Below are 8295 nucleotides of genomic sequence, written 5' to 3' on the forward strand. Positions count from 1 at the left end.
CATCAAAGGACATCAGCGTTAATGAGTCAGGAGTAGCTCTTGTTACTGGAATTTTCCAATGACCCAGGAAACCTTGCCTCCTAAGATTGTGGAGGAGAGATAAAGGCATGGTCATGGATTAACAGAGGAAGATCCAGAAGAAAGGTAGCAGGACAGTCTATATCATTTCCATACAACAGGCATTTGAACGGAAAAGAAAAGAAGAGAAAATTATGCCATTCAGGATCAGGGTCTTAAATTGTGTTGCTAATAATGCTGCCCTCTGTTCCATTTTTCAGCAAATATTTACTGAGCACCTGTTAAGTGCCTGGCACTGTTCCGCATCTTGGGGGCCCAAGGAGACACTAGGAAAACAAAGTAGCTGCTCCTATAGAGCATTGGAGGAAGAGGGAAGGAGAGAGAAATTACCAAAGAAGGTCCCAGGGAGGTGCTAATGGTGAATGTGCTCGGCTGCTAACCAAAAGGCTGGAGGTACGAGTCTACCCAGAGGCACCTAGGAGAAAGGCCTGATGATCTACTTCTGAAAAATCAGCCATTGAAACCCTATGGAACACAGTTCTCAATGCACATCGGGTCACCACGAGTTAGAGTTGACTTGATGGCAGCTGGCTAAGTTTTTTTGGTTAAGATTTAGATGATGTTTTTCAATTGTTGGCTTATTCCTTTATGCCCACTGTTCCTTTTAAAGGTGCTTTTGTTTGTTTTCCTTTTAATATCTGGCTTTGGTTTTCAAAGGCAGAATAACCGGAATTTTTCAGTCTCTCACTTACTACAAGCTTCGTCTATGATTTCAAAGACAGAGATGGATACAACAAACCATCCAGAGAATTTGAAAATCTGTCCTTCCTGATCATATGTCACCATCATAGGGCACTCAAGTAGATTTTTCTCTTCATTTATTTATTTTTTTACATCTGGAAGGTCATTTCAGAAATGACAATTTAAAATAATCACAAGCACTTTAACCCCAAAGGATCATAGGTTGGAGAGGTGAGAGCCATGATATATTTGTAATTTCTAAAGTCTAATGTAGCAGAATCATACGGAACTCCTGAAATTTCTGGTCCACAGGAGCCAGGCCTCACCATCTAGTATTAAGTGTTTATAAATGAACTGAACTTAGTGTCTTGTGAAGAGCGATAGGCTTAGGTGGCAGTGTACTCATGCAGCCCTGCCCATGTGGTGCAGAGCTGATAAGCAGCCTGCAGCCAGTCTATTCCTGGGGCCAGCGGGGAGAAGGATTAGAGATCAAGCAAAAGCAAGAGAAGACCAGCATGGTTTTACCATCAGAGAAGGAATGGTGTGTTGTTGCTGTGCCTGGGATCCATCGACGCAGCTACAAGAACATTTATCCTATGGCCAGACAGAGGAAAAAAAACAGAAATGGGGGGCTGACAAAAACCTTTAGATACTGACTTAAGAAAACCACCCTCTTGGAAAAGGTTACTCTCATACATTATAAAGGAAAATGTGAAGTTTTGTAGCCTTTTTCAAGATCAATGTGGAAACAGATGTTTCATTAAAAATACACAAATGCTTCAACCTCAAAATCCAACTCTTGAAATCCGACCCATAGAAATTACATTACCAAAAACGAGAACAAACGCAAAAGTGTTGGTGCATCGTTTATAGCAACAAGAAACTACAAAAGAATGTCCATCAATCAGAGGCAGGCTGAGCAAAATCAGAAAATGAATTACAGCTACTCCAGTTTTCCTGGACAGATTTTCATCAGGTATTATTGAGTGAGAAGAGTAAGCTGTTAATATGACCCTGTAAAACAAAAAGGGACAGCCTCCCTATGTCTGTGCACAAATGCATACGCTTCTGTATACGTGTGTGCACATGTGTGTGCACATGTGCATGCCTGTGTATCTACATATGTATAAGTCTGCCCTGTATTACATTCATATGAACCAAAACCACGGCAGAATGGACACTGGATTGTAACACAGGTGACCCTGGGGTGGGGTGCTGATGTGGATGGAGGAACTGGGAGGAGAGCTAGACAAAAAAGGAAAAAGATTGCATTTAAAAAGCACATATAAAAAGTAGATTAGTGGTTACTAGGAGTGGTGGATGGGAGGTGGGGAGTTATTTTAAAAAACAAACTTATAGATTCTACAAGTAATAAAAAATGGTTGTAGGTTGGAAGGAAAACAGTGTACATTTTCACTAAATATTCCTAAAGGCATGTACGGCACTTCTGTCTGGACAAGATGGCCTAGGCCTGTTTCTCCCTGCTCAGCACAATTATAAAAAACAAAACAAAACAAAAAACAAAACCTCTTGTCTTTGAGTGGATTCTGACTCATGGTGACCTCATGTGACAGAGTAGAACTGCTCCACGGGGTTTTCTGGGCTGTAATCTTTACAGAAGCAGATCACTGGGACTTTGTTCTGTGTAGCCATTGGATGGGTTTGAACCACCAACCTTTAGGTTAGCAGCCACACAACTACAAACACTGGAACTAACACAGGAGTCCACCAAAGGACGTTCATATGGACAGCTAACAGAAAGTCACATGGTCTGTGTGGCCCATGGACTAGAGGAACCACACAGTGGCCAGAGTCTTGCATCATCCCTGCCCCCACCAGAAGAAGGTGACCGAGATTCAGAGTCTCCTAACCCCAACCCAGCAATATGAGCAGCATAGCTGGGTCATTCGTCCCCTGATGGATCAGGGCCTTTCTGACAGTATTAGGTCAGCTCAGCATGGGGTGGGATGGACAGGGAGACCCACTGAATTTAACAGCCCACGGAGAGCACCCTCTTTCCCACTGGGCCTGAGGCCCCGCTGCCTACTGAGAGACCCCAGGTGCCTGTGTCCTCAGCAAGGTGGATCTGGCCACAGCAACCCGGTAGGTCTCCATCCCTGCAGATCTGAGACCCCTCTCCCACCAAGATTCTGGCAGGCAGGCAGAGCCGGCAAGAAGGATCTACCAAGTTCTGGAAGCTTCTTTGTCTGCTGTCTGAGACGCTCTTCCCCTACAGGAGACCCTGGAACTGGTGGGTGAACCAGCAAGGAGGGACCCAACCACCCCCAGCAGTCCTTCCTGGGAGCCCTCTTTGAGCCTGCAGTTCAGCTGTTGTCCTCCTCCAAGACCAACTCCCTCCCCCACTGGGGGAGCCAGCAAGAAGGACCCAGTTACCCCAGTGGTCCAGCCCAGACTCCCCTCATTCCCGTGGCTGAAGACATTCTGCTCCCCACTGTTATGCATTAAATCATCTCCCCCCAGAATATGTGTTGGAATACTAACCCCTGTCCCTATGGATATAATCCCATCTGGGAATAGAGTTCTCTTTGTTGTGTTAATGAGGCTACATCAGTATGGGGTTTGTCTTAAACCAATCTCTTTTGAGATAAGAAAGAGCAGATTCGGCACAGAAGCAGGAAGCACTGATGGGGGAAGACAGATGCCACTCCACATGAAGTTTGCCAAAGAACAGAGGAACAGAAGCTGAAAAGAGATAAAGACTTTCCCCCAGAGCTGACAGACAGAGAAAGCCTTTCCCTAGAGCAGGGGCCCTGAATTCAGACTTCTATCATTCTAAACTGTGAGAAAATAAACGTCTGTTCATTAAAGCCACCCACTTGTGGTACCTCTGTTAAAGCAGCACTAAGAAACTAAGACATCCACCAAGAGGCACTAGGTACCTGCAGGATCTCGTAAAGGCCGAAGAGGCGACGGATAAACCCAGAATGCCGCAAGAACATGACAAGGCTCTGAAAATTAAACTGTTACTGAAACCACAGTCCACAAAATTAGGTCAGGACCTGTGTGCTAACCCTAAACAGAGTGATGCCTGCAAAAACAGAAGATTTGAATAGGGCCCAGAGTCTCCTAACATAATGGTCATAATGTCTAGGATATAATATAAGATCACCTGTCATACCAGGAATCAAGAAAACTACTATGTGAATGAGAAAAAACCACCAGCAACCACCAACACCGAGATGAACCAGATGCTGGAATTCTCTGACAGGACTTTAAAGAAACAATCAGAAAGGAGAAACAAGCACTATCTTCTTCCTTTTGTAACTGAATATTTGGAGAAAGGATGTACTTTCATGCTTACACTTACGGAACATTTAATTCAATTTTCAACTCTCTTTCATTGACAGATGAGATATTTAAGGAAAGCAAAAATAGAGACCACTACCCATCTGTCAGTTTGTTGTTCTGTGGTGCCTTGTGTGTTGCTATCTTGCTGGAAGCTATGCCACCAGTACTTCAAATACCAGCAGGATCACCCATGGTAGGCAGCTTTCAGTGGAACTTCCAGACTAAGACAGACTAGGAAGAAAGGTCTGGTGATCTACTCCCAAAAATCAGCCAATGAAAAACCTATGGATCACAACAGACTATTGCCCAATATGGTGCTAGAAGTCCCCGGAGATGGGCATCGTACTTGGTAAAGCAGACAGTCAACGAAAAAGAGGAAGGCCCTCAACAAGATGGATTGACACAGTGGCTGCAACAATGGGCTCAAATATAAAAATGATTGTGAAGATAGCGCAGGACCAGGCAGTGTTCTGTTCTGTTGTACATGAGTTCGCTGTGAGTCCAAACTGACTCAACAGCACCTAACAACAACAGTGCTAGAAGATGAGCCTCCTAGGTTGGAAGGCACTCAAACATACAGTGGCTGCAACAATGGACTTGAGCATACTAATGATGGTGAAGATGGTGCAGGACCAGGCAATGTTTCATTCTGTTGTACATGGGGTTGCCATGAATTAGAGCCATTGATAGCAGCTAATAACAACAACAACAGAGAGGGCTTCTAAAGAAATATGGATTTACTGCTGCTTACCTTTAGCTCCATAGGACAGTCTGTCAATGAAAGGTATTTCTCAAGATGACTGACAGCAGAAAATGAGGCATCTCTGAAGATTTATCCTTAACTGAACACAAAGCAGAAGCTAAAATGTAGAATTTCATTACTTCCATTTGTCTTTCAGCATCCAAGTTAATCGTCTAGCTAACAGAATTAATAAGAGTAGTAGAGACATCAGAGAAATAAATACGCTGCCCAGACAATAGGCCAACGTGAAAAGCCTACATAAAGGCCACGTGCACAGAGCCAATGCAGAAGTTTAGGGATTTTTGAGGCTGCATTAACTCTCTCCGGCTACAAAGTCATATGATTTATATGTTCCCCTGAGAGAGTCAACTTCCCAAAAGATCAACCATCAGAAAAGAAACTTTGCATGGTGTTTATATTACTCACTCCCATCTTAGGGCAAAAGAGTCCTGGTGGCGCAGTGGTTAAAGCACTCCACTGCTAACCCAAAGGTCTGTGGTTCGAACCCACCAGTGGCTCCATGGGAAAAAAGACCTGGCCATCTGCTCCCATAAAGATTATAGACTACAAAACTCTATGAGGCAGTTCTACTCTGTAACATGGAGTTGCTGTGAGTCGGAATCGACTCAACGGGAACAGGTATCTTAGGCAAATTCCTACCTGCCCTATAAAAAAGAAGGAAAAAATGGATTATCCAATGGAAGACAAACACATGCTTTAGGTAGGACATAACTACTTGATTTTCAATAGTAACAATATTTTCTATTACTAGTTTAACTTTTGCAAACAAGAACTATTGGCTCCTTGCTATTGCCCTAAAGCTATGGCTCAGTCAGTAATAAAACTAGCCAAAATATTCAGCAGCAAGTGATTATTTCAACACAGATGTTTCCTCAAACTTAATGCAATTGCAGACCAACTGCCGATGACTCCAAGGAATTTCAGGTGATGCCATGAATGAGACTTGCAGCCACAAATGATGCTCCCTTAGCAGTTAACTTACAAAAATGACTAAAATTAAGGTTGGAAAAGTGGCTGTCCTCCATTCCAGACTTTCTTGGGATGAAGGCGCACTGTTCTCAGCTTCTAGCCATGGAGGGGGTGGGGAGTTGGAGATGTCTCGGTCCCAGGCATCCAGAACTCCGGGAGGGTGTTGTTTCTAGATTCAGAGTCTTAATGTTGAGCCAGGTGCCTGGAGGCCGCCTGGGCTTGAGCTGCCGGTTCCTTTTCCATGGGAGACCTTGGGGCTTTGCCCACATCACTGCTTCAAGTAGTTAAAAATGAAAATGTTACTAAATCATAATCCTGTACAATTCCCAGACTAAAGCAGTTCAATTAATATAACACTCTATAATCAGAATGGGAAATAGACCACTAGTCTAGGGAACAAGTAAATTAAGGAAAAGTCTAGGATACCATTATCTTTTGAATGCCACCCAGTTTTTATAACGTATGATTGATTATAGATATAACATTGGCAAAACTCAGCAATTTCCTAATCACACCCATTGCTGTCGAGTTGATTCCAACTCATAGCGACCTTACAGGACAGAGTAGAGCAGCCGCATAGGGTTTCCAAGGAGCGCCTGGTGGATTTGAACTGCTGATCTTTTGGTTAGCAGCCATAGCTCTTAACCACTATGCTACCAGGGTTTCCAATTGCCAAATACCTGGGTTTAATTTGTTAATGGTGAAAGCAAAAACTTCAAACTCTTTCTAGTTAAGAAGTATCTACTTTAGATTTTTGACGTTCACTTTCAAGGGATACTTTTTAAACACTCTTGAATTCCTCAGTTCATAAATATGAAGATTTGATCTAAGATGAACAGAACTGCATGGTGATACAGACGTCAAGGTGTTTGCAAGTCTTGTTCGTTAGTTTAGGAACGACTTTGGTGCATATTCAGAGTACTGGTATTTAAATTTGTATCTCAGCAAAATTCAAACTACTATGTGTCTTGAACCTCTAAGGTATTCCTAACAGTTGAAAATATAAACAATGGACATGTAAGTGCAAAGGTCCTACTGAAATTTGACACTAATTAGAAGAGCTGTCCAACACGAAATAATCAGGATATTTTCTCCTCCTTTTTGATGAGAAAGAAGTAAACAGGCTTATAGCTCAGGATTTCTTAAGACTGTATAGCTCTATAATCCATGGAAACAACAGCAAGAAATCAAAGGATGTATTGCATTGGGCAAATCTGCTCCAAAAGTCCTCTTTAACGTTTTCAAAAGCAAAAATGTCACTTAGAGGACTAAGGTGCTCTTGACATAAGCCACAGTCTTTTCATATGCATGCAAAAGTTGGACAATGAAAAAGCAAGACAAAAGAATTTGTGCATTCAGATTGTGGTGTTGGCAAAGAATATTGAACATATCATGAACTGTCAGAAGAACAAACTAATCAGTCTTAGAAGAAATACAGCCAGAACGTTCCTTAGAAGTGAGGATGGTGAGACTTTAACTCGCTTAGTTAGAGCATGTCATCAGGAAAGACCAATTCAAGAAAAGGACATTATATTTGGTAAAGCAGAAGTCCATAGAAAACAAGAGAAACCTCAATGAGATGGATTGACACAAAGCTGAAACCAGGGACTCAAACATACCAATGATCATGAAGATGGCACAAGACAGGGCAACATTTTGCTCTGTTATATATAAGGTTGCCATGAGTCGGAGCCAACTGGATGGCAACTAACTGGATGGCCGACTGTGGTCATGAAGAGCGGAAGGAAAGCTGTCATCCACAAAGTGCAGAAAACAAAAGCACTGTGGTGAACAAACACTCTGGCCATCAAGGTATAGCAGCCTTCCCTCAGTCTGGTTTTGGTTGTGGAATGTGACCTCCTGCTGGGAGGAGATAATCGAAGTGGTCAGCTCTAAAACCCTGTCTTTGCTTGGCAATCTCTTTGCTGGCTTCACGGAATTGGAACTGGAGTTCTGTGCCTCCCACCAACCTCATTTCACACAGACATGAGGTCTACAGAATCCAAGCAAATTTCTTAATTAAATTAGTGTGATTCAATCAAATCTCAGTCAAAACAATGCTGTTGTTGTTAGGTGCCATCAATTCGGTTCAGACTCATAACTACCCTATGTACCACAGAACAAAACACTGCCTGGTCCTGCGCCATCCTCACAATCATTGTTGTTTGAGCCCACTGTTGCAGCCACTGTGTCAATCCATCTCATTGATTCCTTCTCTACGACTAGTCCCTCCTGATAACAAGTCCAAAGTACATGAGACGAAGTCTCACCATCCTCCCTTCTAAGGAGGATTCTGGCTGTACTTCTTCCAAGACAGATTTGTTTGTTCTTTTGGCAGTCCACGGTATACTCAGTATTCTTCACCAACACCATAATTAAAAGGCATCAATTCATCTCCAGTCTTCCTTGTTCATTGTGCAGCTTTTGCACGCATATGAGGCAATTGGAAATTCCATGGTTTGGGTCACATGCACTGTAGTCCTCAAAGTGACATT

This window comes from Trichechus manatus, unplaced genomic scaffold (genome assembly GCF_000243295.1).
Source record: "Trichechus manatus latirostris isolate Lorelei unplaced genomic scaffold, TriManLat1.0 scaffold00183, whole genome shotgun sequence".
NCBI lineage: Eukaryota > Metazoa > Chordata > Mammalia > Sirenia > Trichechidae > Trichechus > Trichechus manatus.